Source organism: Ornithorhynchus anatinus, chromosome 2 (assembly GCF_004115215.2).
Source record: "Ornithorhynchus anatinus isolate Pmale09 chromosome 2, mOrnAna1.pri.v4, whole genome shotgun sequence".
Taxonomy (NCBI): Eukaryota; Metazoa; Chordata; class Mammalia; order Monotremata; family Ornithorhynchidae; genus Ornithorhynchus; species Ornithorhynchus anatinus.
Window position 1 is genome coordinate 117250757 of NC_041729.1, and position 13691 is coordinate 117264447.

Genomic DNA, 13691 nt, shown 5'->3' on the forward strand with positions numbered 1-13691 from the left:
TAGTCTTAAACTGTACAAATGTGAAACTAATAATCTGGGGTTTCACCTAGTGAGAATCTTAATGGTAGAAAAACAGTGTGTCAGAGATATAGAGAAATTGAAAACCAAGTGATTTTTCCCCAACCCACCATGACAGAAAGAAATAGAGACATAAAATAATATTGACAATGCATAAAAAAATCTATACATAGGCTTCTCTGATAATTGAACATTTTACCAGAATGAATGAAGATGAGTTGCTTAATTGCTCCAATAAGAATATTCTGAAAATAAACAATTTCTTCAATCAACCAATCTATCAATCATATTTATTGAGCACTTACTTTTTGCCCCACACTGTTCTTTCCCCAAAAAATGAGTCTGTGAAAGCTCTCCTACCCACAATCTTAATCAATATATTCATATGTTCTCAAATTAACAAATATTAAAAGGCCATATAGTAATCATTAAGCTATTGCAAACTGATCAATTTGGAATGACAAAGTGTAAACCATATAAATGAGGTTTCATAATTGCTAGCTAAGCTTTAATTGAAAGCATTTGGGATTGATGTTTTCTCAAAACTACCAATAAAAATAAAAATAACTGAGTCATAGTTCATACATTAAAAGGATGAAAACAAATATTCTCTGCCAGACCAGCAACCAATAAAAGCAGCCCTAGAGCCAGTTGACCATCAAAATGGTATCCTAGCAACATGCAGGAGGCTAGTTACAAGCAGAACTATTAAGTCAAAATTATGCTTTGAGAGCCTGAGCTTCAAGAGACTCAAAATGAACATACAATACATAGTAAAAATGATAAAGGATAAGGAGCAAGAAATCTGATTGAATGGAATATAGGTTAATGAAACACTAGGCAAAGTGAAAAATGGACACAATATTTTTGTCTACATCCAAATTTATTCCACTTTGTCAGAAATCATACAGATTGACACTATTTCCTAAAAATACTGTGCTTTTTCTCTGCATTCTTTTAATATTGAAAAGTAATAGAATTTTCCTAAAAATAAGTCATTTAAAAAACAACAACTTGAAAACAGGACAATTAATAGATTTGGTTAATAATTCTAAAATATGAAAAAAAATCTAGGCATACAGAACTTGCAGACGTTGAAAATAAATTGAACTTTGATAGTAAATGTGTTAATTGTAATGCTGTTGATAAGTTCTGAAAGTTGAGTACTTTCAGTATTTTAGATGCAATATTCTCTGTTCATTGTCTGTTTTATTTCCAGGACATTGATCTATCTGTATCCACAACATTTATCAATGTGTATAGTCATCAATATTGTAAAGAGTCATGTCCTCCAGATGACAAACAAACTTTCCCACAGATTAATTGCTAAAAAAGATTGCATATTCACTTTTGAATAGGCGCAAGCTAAACCAGTAGGGAAACTAAAATTAAAATATCAACAAATTTTGTCTGATAGTATTTATGCAAGCATTTCAGACCCTTTTAAAATGATTTTTTTGGGAGTTTTTTCTATTTAGTTGTTGTTTGGCTCTTCCATGAAGATAATTATTTTTCATGAAAACCATTTACAGATACCTGTCTTATTAACCAGGAAAATTAACTAGGAATTAAATCAATGCCTTTTGCTTTTTTCTGGAACAAATGTCATTCTAAAAGTCACTGTTTTCCTGGTGTAGGACTGAAATGAGCTAAGAATTTCCGAGCAGGGCTGAAATGATCGAAAATTGGCTCTTTCTGACCCATTAATTCCTCAAATCCTGCCTGCCAATTCCAAGCTTCACTTTTGTTTCTCTCCTCCCCTTTCCAACTCTGACCTCAAAATGAAAAGTTGGCCCTTTTGATATTGGGCTACATTCCCAGAACTGCACAGGTGCTACAGCCATAAGCACAGTCACAGAGTCATGACCAGATGAAAAGTGCCAAGGTCCAAAGCAATATCAAACTGGGGATTCCTTAAAGGTCCAATTAGATGGGAGGTATTTGAGACTCAAAAGTTTCCTTATTTCTATGAGCCACCCCAAATGGCTCCAAGCCAAGGAGCTACTTGGAGAAGAAAAGAAAGTGGTGCTTTGGCCTTGAGCCAATACAACTGGAAAGATGGAAGAAAAAAGTTCTGCAAATCATATTCATTTCTGAAAAGTTTAACTCTTAATTGTTTGTGGTGCAGAGCACTTTACTTATGCTAGTTTTATTTACTGAACTACCCGTTGATGGGTAGGGATTGTCTCTATCTGCTGCCAAATTGTATTTTCCAAGCACTTAGTACAGTGCTCTGCACACAGTAAGCACTCAATAAATATGATTGAATGAATGAATGAACGAATGAACTTTGACCAGCATTTGAGATTGTGAAAATTGATCAAAATCACAAAGTGTACTGAGGACATGAGATTGGTAGGGTAATGAAAAATCACAACTTTAGAGTTTTGTGTCTTTAGTTTAGCAGACTGATCTATATTTGCAATTGAAAGAAGAAAAAATCCCAACTAAAAAGGCTCCAAAAATATAGGTGAAAATTGCCTTACAATTTGGTTTCTGAGATCTAAACTGTTCCAATTTTAGCTGTAAAGTTACATCACCTTTTCTGCTAATGAGACCACTGACAGTTGATCCTCCAAGTCATGATTTTTCTTTTGTCTGATGCTTTGAGGAGAACCTCTTCTTCATCTCATCAGATAAGATCTTCTATAGATGCCAGGAAACCATTTTTCCCAGACATGACCCAACCAAACAGACCCATTCATCTTTTGCTGTTTCAGTTCAAAGACTGCTTTTGACTTTTCTCTTGGGTGGATCTCTGCCCTGGGGCACCTGGATTAGAAAAAAACAAGAAGTAAAATTTAGTTGCTATATAATCTGACCACCCCAGGCAGACTGCACAGTTCTGAAGAGCAATTCCTAAGTAGGAAACCAAAGAATGGAATCTGAAAAGGAATGAATATGAAAGGTAAAAAGAGAAGTCAAATAATGGCATCACTTGTGACATAATTCATCCAGTAGGTGCATCAACTGAAACATAATGTCAGTAATAAATTGGTTTTGTTCAAAAATGCAAGGTGCCAGCAATGACCGTTCTGATATGGAGAAAAAAGGGTAGCCCTTGGATTAAGTTTGTGATAAACACCAGCATATTTATTTAGAAAGTATGAATTTTAAAACCTCACATGGCAGGAAACATGCTGAGGAAATAAATAGCAAGGATGCTCTTAAGTATACACCTGTCCTGATGAATCTTGACAGACAACTGTATTATTCTCTGGATTTGCCAGCTCTCTATAAGAAGAAATATTCAAAATAAAATCAACGATAGATTATTCTTATCACTTTCCCCAGAATCTGGTAGGCTACCTGTAGGGGATGGCCTTTGAAATGTGTTTGAGAGGGAGCACTTTTCCTTTTAGCTCCTATAGCTCATTTCAGTTTGTATGCCAACTGCAGAAGTTTCATTTTTATCCCTAACCCTGAGTATCAGGCTCAGTATCAGCAAACAGCCTCAAATCTCTTCTCCCCTGGATATCTACTCCTCTTCCTTCCTTGTGGGAAAGGAATGTGTCCTAAACTCTGTGATTTTGTACCCCTCAAAGTGCTTTGTTCAATAATCTGCACAGAGGAAGCATTCAAGAAATTCCATTGAGTGATTGATTATATTAACTCTTAGCAGGAAATCGACAATTGCAAATTAACAAGGACAGGGAATTACTTAGTGCAGTTGTGATGAGCACTACTACCAACTAAGATGCATGCCATGTCATTATCAGCCCCTCTATCTAACCCTCAACAGAGATGAAGGCGGTGATCTTTTAGGATTCCAAGGGTGATTCACACTTCTCAGCCACAGCCTCTTTCTGTCAAAGCATAGTGAATTGTTAAACAGAGGAAGGAGAGCAGCTATCCTTGTGAAAATAAGACAGATACAGGTAGTTCTGGATGTTTTTAGAAATAATTGATCAATCTATCACATTTATTGAGGGCTTACTAGGTGCAGCACTTGGGAGAGTACAATACAACAAAATTAGCAGATGCATTTCCTGCCCATAACAAGTTAACTGCGTAGAGGGGGAGACAGACAATGTAATTAAATAATTTATATCATATCATTTAAAGATATATACATATGTGCTGTGGGATTGAAGGTGGGGCAAATATCAAATGGCCAGGCATCACACATCCAAATGCACAGACAAAACTGAATGGACAGCAAGCCAGGTATTGTACTTTCACAAGCACTTAGTACATTGCTCTGCACACAGTAAGCACTCATTAATATGTTGAATGAATGAATGAATGAATGAATGAATGAATGAATGAATGAATGAAGAGGGGACTTAAGAGAGAAAGACCTCTTGGAAGGGATATGACCTTAATAACACTTTGAAGGTCTAGTGTATATGAAAGGGGAGAGAGTTCCCACTCCCTTGAAGAAGTCATTTGCTTTCATGGCTTCAACTACCACTTCTATACAGATGATACCAAAATCTACATCTCCAGACCTGATCTCTCTCCCTTCTGCAGTCTCACATTTCCTCCTGTCATTGACACATCTCTTCTTGGACACCCTCCCTTCACCTCAAACTTAATATGTCTAAAACAGACCTTCTTATCTTCCCACCGAAACACTGTCCTCCCCCTAACTTTTCCATCATTGTAGATGGTGTCACCTTCCTTCCTATCTCACAAACCCATAACCTTAACTTCTCTCACTCATTCAACCCACATATTCTACCCATCACTAAATCCTGTCTGTTCAACCTTCTCAAGATTGCTAAAATCAGCCCTTTTCTCTCCATTCAAATTGCTACCACATTAATCCAATCACTTAACCTATCCCAACTTGATTACTTTATCCGCCTCCTTGCTGACCTCCCTGCTTCCTGTCTCTTCCCACTCCAGTCCATAGTTCACTCTGTGACCCAGATCATTTTTCTACAAAAACATTCAGTCCATGTTTCCTCACTCCTCAAGGAACTCCAATGGTTGCCCATCCACCTCTGCATCAAACAAAGACTCCTCACCATTGGCTTTAAATCCCCTTTCCCCTCCTACCTCTCCTCCCTCCTCTCCTATTAAAACTCAGTCCATGAACTTTGCTCTTCTAATGTTAACCTTCTCACTGTACTTCAGTCTCATCTATCTCACCACTGATCTCTCCCTTATATCTTGCCTCTGGCCTGGAATATCTTTCCTGCTGAGATCTCACAGACAATTGCTCTCTGTCCCTTTAGAGCTCTTCTCCGAGAAGCTTTCCCTGATTAAGCCCTCCTTTCCTCCTGTCCATCTTCCTTCTGCATTGCCCTGACTTGCTCCCTTCACTCACCTCCGCTTCCAGCCCCACAGCACTTACATACATATCCCATTGTTGGGCAGGATTTGTCCCAACCTATGCCGAATTGTACATTCCAAGCACTTAGTACAGTGCTTTGCACATAGTAAGGGCTCAGTAATTACGATTGAATGAATAAATAGCTGTACGTATTGGTAATTTATTTATATTAATGTCTTGTCTTCCCCTCTAGACTGTAAGGGCAGGGAACGTATCTGTTTACTATTGTACTTTCCCAAGCATTTAATACAGTGCTCTGTATACAGTACATGGTCAATAAATTTGATTGAATGGATGAATGAATTAATGAATTCCAGGCTAGGGGCAAGATATGGGAAAAGGGTTGGTGGTGATAGTTGAGATTGGGCGATAGTGAATAAACTGGTGGCAGAGAAGCAGAAAATGATGAACAGCACTAAAAATTTTTGTAATGTTCACCCAGTTTTAGTTTTCTAACACATCAGTTTCTACTTTACAACAGTAGTCTCTTCATGGTACTAGTCCTTTACTTCCTAGAATACAGTACTTCATTGGAGGTCAAGGAATTACTGTCAGCAGTGATCCTTAACACTCACACCTGAATGGCAGTTGTGACATATCTCTCCCAGCACCTTACTTTCTACAAAGTTGGCTCTGCAAATACCAATATAATGTTATATTTTAGCCCATTGTAGATGGGATTTAGTCAATCAATCCATCGTACTTATGCAGAGCACTGAACTTGGGTGAGTAAAACACAATTGACTGATGCAATATAACAGCGCTTAGTACAGTGCCTGGCACATAGTAAGGACTTAACAAATGCCAAAATTATTATTATTATTATCATGACATTCCTGAGTTTCCCTCCGGGGCCGGAGTCTTGCCTAGAGATCTTCAAAAATGACTTAACCATCTGCTTCCTTATGACAATCTCCTCCATTGATTCTACTCCCCAGAGCTCCCTAGGCCTCTCCAAGAATGGCCTCTGAGAAAGCCAGCTGTCGGCTTCCCTGAAGGACTTTTCTCAGTGTTTGTGTCCAATTTTGAGGTCTTCCTAGGTATTATACTCTGCTGTATTATGGTCAGTCTTGCTGAAACCCGATCCCCATGGCTTTTATCGTCTTGATGGTGGAGAGGAAACTGCACCCAGGGAAGGAGCTGGTCCAGTACGAAACAAGTAAAAAAAAAAAATTCAAAAAACAACAACAGGTGTGAAGGTCCATGGGTCCAGAAGCAGTAGAGTGAAGGGGGCAGAAAAGTGTGGAAGGTGGGGGATTCACAAGAGTTAAGGGTAAATAATTCTAAAAATGTGACAGATGGAATGGAGGAAGAGCTTAAAGGGGGTTGGCATAGAAAAGCAAGAGAGCCTGGTAGTTGAAAGGGTGACCTGATTGGCAAGTGAATTGCTAAGCTGATCAGCACATCCATTTTTCTTCCAGGGAACTAAAAGTTGGCCATCCTATCACGGAATCTCTTTGAATAAGTATTTCTCCATTAGTGTCAGCTCCTTGTGGGTAGAAAACATGTTACTTCTTTATTCTGTATTTCACAAGTCCCTAATACAGTGCACTGCACCACTGTATTTATACTTAATAAATGTTGCTACTAACCAGTACTATTACCCAGTATAGTGCATTGACATAAATATGTATTTTTCTATTTTTATTTCTTTTTAATGATATTTGTTGGGCACTTCCTATGACTAAGCTCCTTGTGGGCAGAGAATGTGTCTACCAACTCTGTTATTTTGTAGTTCCCCAAGCATGTGATCGATTGATTGCCAAGGACTGTACTAAGTTAAGTGCTGGAGTAGATATAAAATCACTAGGTTGGACATATAGTCCCTGTCCCACATGCGACTCACAGTCTAAGTAGGAAGGAATAGGATTTAATCCCCATTTTCACAAATCAGGTAACTGATACCCAGAGAAATTAATCTACTTGCCCAAGGTCACACCACAAGCAAGGGACAAAGCTAGGATTAGAACACAGGCCCTCTGAATACCAGACCTGTGCTGTTTCCACCAGGCCATGCCACTTCCCAATATATTACTCTTCTATAATTGATTCAGTATACAATTCTGGTTAAATTTCATAAAAATAGGGTGTCTGACCTTGGTTTAAGAATCAATTCCCCATTTATAACATTGTTCTGTTAACATTTTAATTTAAGACACAGATTTCAGGAACCATTTGTGTCGTAAGTCTAATGACTGCCTGTAGGAAGATGACAGGAAGGGCATGGAGTAAAATTGGTTGGGGGAATTTTAATTTGGAAAAAGTGCCTGGTACAATACTATGCAACCAATGGATGTCCAATAAATTCTTTCTGACTGACAGATAATGACCAACTGACTGATCTTTCCTATGTTTTTCCCAATATAAGCAAAATTCCTGTAATGAGAAATTATTTTGCAAATCAGTTTCCGATGTGCAGTGAATGCATCCAAAAAATGAGGGACGAAAGATAGAAGTATAGTCTTAGACTCAGCTAAATGTGAGTCCCTTTTTATAAGTGCTTTATTCTACAGTCTCCTCATCAAATTACTAATGATGCTCGTGTATGCCATTATTTTACTATTTCTTGATTCCAGGAGATAATCGGAGTACTGTGTTGACCTTTCTAAGGCAGTAGATAATTTTACTGCTCCGATTTGTAATATGTTGAGAGAATGTACTGATTCTTAGTGGAGATTACACTTTCCCAGAATAAAGACAATATGTTACTAGGGGACAGGACTTGCTGGAAGCAATGAGGAATTTCCACCCATTTGGAAAGTGAAAGATATTTTCCCCCTTCTTTTCTCTTCCCTCAATTAATTAATCAATAGTATTGTTTGAATACTTTGTGCAAAACATTCTCTAGGCTTCTGAGTACAGTAATTTAGTAGACATGATTCCTGCCCTCAGGAGCTTCCAATCTAGTGGATTAGATAGACAATAAAATGTATTACTCATAAATTGAAGTAACCAGAATATATGAGATATCAGCTTTAGGTGACTTGGAAAGTTATGACTATTCAAGTGCTGAATTGGGGAATATAAAATAGGAAGATTAGAAATGAATCAAGGGAGGCTTCCTGGAGGAGATGTGATTTCAGCAGAGTTTTAACAATAGGATGACCTATGATCTGTTGGATATGAAGGAAGAGATATTTTTAGGCGACAGGAAAGGTGTGAGCTAGAAGCTGGTGGTAAAAGAGATAAGAACAAGGCACAGCAAATGACTTAGCTAGAGAGGATGGAAGAGTGTGAGCTAGCTTGTACTGGGAGAAGCACAGTGGGCAAATAGAAAAATATCTTACAGATTGTGTTAAAACCAACTGTCAGGGAATTTACCTTAACAAAGAGAGGAATGAGTGACCCCTGGAGGTTTTTAAGGAGTGAGGAGACAACCAAAATATTATTTTAGATCTAATAATAGTGGTATTTGTTAAAGGCTTACTATTCATTCACAATAGTATTTATTGAGCGCTTACTATGTGCAGAGCACTGTACTGAGCACTTGGAATGTATAATTTGGCAACAGATAGAGACAATCCCTGCCCAAAGATGGATTTACAGTCTAATTGGGGGAGGCAGATGGACAAAAACAAGACAACATAATCATGATAAACAGAATCAAAGGGATGTAAACCTTATTAACAAAATAAATAGGGTAATAAAAATATGTACAAATGAGCACAGTGCTCATGACCACAGTGCTGAGGGGAGGAGAATGAAGAGGGGGAGGAGCAGAGGGAAAGGGGGCTTAGCTGAGGGGAGGAGAAGGGGGGAAGGCAGAGGGAGCAGAGGGTGGAGGGGGAGCAGAGGGTGGAGGGGAGCAGAGAGGGAGCAGAGGGAGCAGAGGGAAAAGGGGAAGCTCATTCTGGGAAGGCCTCTGGGAGGAGGTGAGCTCCCAGTAAGGCTTTGAAGAGGGGAAGAGAGTTAGTTTGGCAGAGGTGAGGAGGGAAGGCATTCCAAGACAGCAGTAGGATGTGAATCAGAGGTCGACAGCGGGATAGGCATGAATGGGGGACAGTGAGGAGGTGAGTGGCAGAGGAGCGGAGTGTATGAGGTGGGCAGTAGAAAGAGAGAAGGGAGGTGAGGTAGGAGGAGGCAAGGTGACGGAGAGCCTTGAAGTCCAGAGTGAAGAGTTTCTGTTTCGTGTGGAGGTTGATAGGCAACCACTGGAGGTTTTTAAAGAGGGAGGTGACATGCCCAGAGCGTTTCTGCAGGAAGATGATCCGGGCAGCGGAATGAAGAATAGACTGGAGTGTGGAGAGACAGGAAGAAGGGAGATCAGAGAGAAGGCTGACACAATAATCCAGCCAGGATATTATGAGAACGCTGGGATATTTATGTGCTGAGCACTGTAAAGGGTAGTTACAATATAATAAAATGGGACACAGTCTCCATCCCACATGGGGCTCAAGGTCTAAGTAGGGAAGGGAGATCAGAGAGAAGGCTGACACAATAATCCAGCCAGGATATTATGAGAACGCTGGGATATTTATGTGCTGAGCACTGTAAAGGGTAGTTACAATATAATAAAATGGGACACAGTCTCCATCCCACATGGGGCTCAAGGTCTAAGTAGGAGGGAGAACAGATATTTAATCCCCATTAACTCTGGACAACAGAGTGATGTATGGACTAGAGAGGAGAGAGATTGGAGGCAAATAATTGATTAATCACTCAATAGTATCTGTTGAGGGCTTACTCTATGCTGAGCACTGTACTTTTTTAGCTCTTGTAGAGTACAGTAGCTAATAGATACAATCCATGACCTTGAGAAGCTTACAATCTAGGAGGGAAGTTGAACAATAAAATAGGATACAGATAGAGAGGAGCAAGGATGTGATTAAAGTGCTACCAGAGGGAGTACTCTAATGTTTAATGGTGGGAGGAACTCTATGCGTAGGTGAAATTTAGTGCCACTGCCTTAGGGGATAGGGAAATGAGAGGTTATCAGGAGAGGTGGAAGGGAGGAGGAATATAGTGTGGAGAAAATAGGTTAGCCAGGGTAACCCAGGCTTCTGGGTGGAGCTTTGATATTAGTAGGGCTTTGAAGATGAGGAGAATTGAGGGAGGGAGGATGTGAGCAAGGGGTTGACAGAGTGAAAAGAGACTTAAAGACAATTAGGTTGGACAAGCGAAGCATGTGGACTGTCCTCTGCACTCAGTAAGCCCTCGATTCTATTTATTGCTATTGTTTTTGTCTGTCCGTCTCCCCCGATTAGACTGTAAGCCCATGAAAGGGCAGGGACTGTCTCTATCTGTTACCGATTTGTACATTCCAAGCGCTTAGTGCAGTGCTCTGCACATAGTAAGTGCTCAATAAATACTGTTGAATGAATAAGCGCTCAATAAATATGATTGAATGAATGAATGACTGGATTATGATGGGAGCAGAAGTGGCATATAGCAAAGGTATAAAATTTATGCCCTTTCTATAGAAATGATCAAGAAGCATGGACGAAACCAGAGAAACTAACAACATACTGCAACCAAAGAATTAAATCTTCCAGGTAAGAGTGGACTGTGTTGAGCAATATAACCTAGTTTCTACATGAGAACTGAAACTCCAAGCTCCAAAAGCATTGTTGGGGAGAGGGGAAAGAATTCAAATGAAATATAACAGATGCTGAGTGAAACACATATTTTAAGAGTGGTATTTTAGGAGATTAGATCTGTAAAGGTTGCCATGATGTCCAAGCTCTTGCATGGCTGTGAGTCTGAACAGACTACAAATGACACATCAAGGTGACAGCAGAGGTTCACTAGTGTCACCTATGAACCATACCATCAAATGGCATGACAACATTACTAACAACTGACTAAAGCTCAGTGGGTTCACTGGTACTGAAGCAATACTCAGCAATACAGCCCCACCTTACAGGTCATCTGACAAAAAAAGGATGACAACAGTTGCTGTATGGGGAATGGAAAGGGAATACAGAGTGAGGGAACAGTGTACACTGCAGAAAGATGTTGTAAACGGTAGCCTCAAGCAATGTAACAGAACAGTAATAGGCTGTTGTGAGTCCCCTGCAATGGATGGACCAGTCTTGAAGACAACAATCATTAGAAGGATTGCTTTTCTTGAGCATAGGCTTTGCAAATATCAGGACCACAAGGCAGGCTTGAAAACAAAGACAAGTTCCTAATGGACCAAGCCCATAGTACGGGAATCCGTCTTCAATCAGTCAATCAATCATATTTTTTGAGCACTTACTGTGTGGAGAGCATTGTACTAAGTACTTGGGAGAGCACAATATAACAGAGGTAGTAGATATTTTCCCTGTCCACAATAATTACAGTCTAGAGAACAAGCTTACAGACTCTTACGGGCGAACAATGTGGCAGAAGGTGATTGTCCCTGATCAGTCTTTTCAGTCACATTGAAAGTCCATAGAACTTCACCTAAGTCAGGAGCAAAATCTGTTGCAATGAATAACTGTTAGTTTTGTGTGTTCTCTAGGAAATCTATTATATGTGCTCTCTGAACCACTTAGTACAGTGCTCTGCACACAGTAAGTGCACAGGAAATGCCACTGATTGACTGAATGTCTGGAACCCATGTTTTCCCCACATGTTTTGGATAGAATGCTTATGAATACCTTAAACAAACCTCTCATTTTTAGCACTAATGCCCCAAAGCACTATTGATCTAGGTCAATATGTCATTCATCTCTACTCTATATTTACTATATTTTTGTTATATTTCTAACCCTGACAGAACATTTCCTCCAATCCTCTGTTAGTCCTCAATATGATCATAATCTGAGCCAGTGTGGTTAGTGGATATTACAGAGTAGGATTTTTATTCCAGCTTGACCAATAGCCTGCTTTGTGACTTTGGAGAGGTTACCTAAACTCTTTGTGTCTCAGTTTCATCATCTGGGCATCAATCAATCAACTACATTTATTGAATGCTTACTGGGGATGTAGAATTTAATAGAGTTGGTAGAAATGGTCACACAGAGAGTGGGAGGCAGAGAAGGAGTCAGCAAAAAAGCCTGAGGAGTGGCTAGTGAGAGGAAAACCAAAAGAATATAGTGTTAGTGAATTCAACATTAGATAATAGAGTTTGTAGATGTAATCCCTGCTTATGAGGAATTTAAATTCTACATGTGGAGACATACAAAAAATAAATTACAGATAGGGAAAATGGTATAGTAAAAGATATTTATGAAAGTAAATATCTTGACTCTGCCACTTGTCTGCTCTATGACCGTGGGCAGGTTACTTCACTTCTCTGTGCCTCAGTTACCTCATCTGTAAAATGGGGATTGAGACAGTGAGCTCCACGTGGGACAGTAACTATGCCCAAACCAAGTTGTTGTATCCACCCCGACATTTAGTACAGTGCCTGGTTGTGGGTCTGGGATGAGTATCAAAGTGCTAAAGGGAGGAGAAGCAGAATGGCTCAGTGGAAAGAGCACGGGCTTGGGAGTCAGAGGTCATGGGTTCTAATCCCGGCTCCACTGCTTGTCAGCTGTGTGACTTTGGGCAAGTTACTTAACTTCTCTATGCCTCAGTTACCTCATCTGTAAAATGAGGATTAAGACTGTGAGTCCCACGTGGGACAACCTGATCACCTAGTATCCCCCCCAGTGCTTAGAACAGTGCTTCGCAGAGAGTAAGCACTTAATACCACCATTATTATACTGAACTAAATGCATAAGGAAAGGTGGATAGAAGAAATAAGAAATGTCAGGGAAGGCCTCTTGAAGGGTATGTGATTTTTTAAGAGGGTTTTGAAGGTGGAAAGTGACAGAACATTGGAGATGAAAAGGGAAGGAGTTCCAGGGAGAACGTGACTATGGGATCAGTGGCAGTACAGACAAGATCGAGGTGAAAAAAGGAGGTTGGCTTTAGAGGAACAGAGTATGAAGACTGTGTTTTAGCAGAGGTGGAGGGAGAGAGCAGAATGACTGGCTTAAAATCAATGGAAAGGAGTTTCTGTTTGATGCAGAGGTGGTTGGGCAACCACTGGAATTGTTTGAGGAATGGAGAGGTATGGACTGAATGATTTTTCAGAAAAATGATACAGGTGGCGAGTAAAATATGGACTAGAGAGGGAAGAGATAGGACGCAGGGAGGCAAGTGAGGAAGCTAATGCAGTAAAGTGGGAAATAAATGCTTGGATCCATGTGATAACAGTTTGGATGGAGAGGAAAGGGTGGGTTCTATGGATGTTGTGGAAGTATAGAACAGACAGTGCAAAATGACAAATTTAACGTGGGGTTGAATGAGAGATTGTGAAGGATAAATGTCAAGATGACAGGTTGTGGGAAAGGGAGGTTTGTCTCACTGTAGTCTACAGTGAGAGGAAAGTAAGGAAGAGGACAAGGTTTGGGTGGAAAGATGAGGAGTTATGTTTAGGGCATGTTAGGTTAAGGCAGGAGGAAATGCTTGACCACAG

The 13691-nt window shown here is 39.8% G+C and overlaps 1 long non-coding RNA gene across 1 annotated transcript in view; it reads right to left on the reverse strand.

Annotated features, from left to right (window-relative positions):
- Positions 1-2251: 2251 nt before the first annotated feature.
- Positions 2252-13691, reverse strand: part of LOC120638230 — a 170068-nt gene continuing 158628 nt past the window's right edge. Inside the window, exon 3 of the long non-coding RNA XR_005659786.1 lies at positions 2252-2790. This is a non-coding gene — a long non-coding RNA (uncharacterized LOC120638230). The remainder of the gene's footprint in view (positions 2791-13691) is intronic.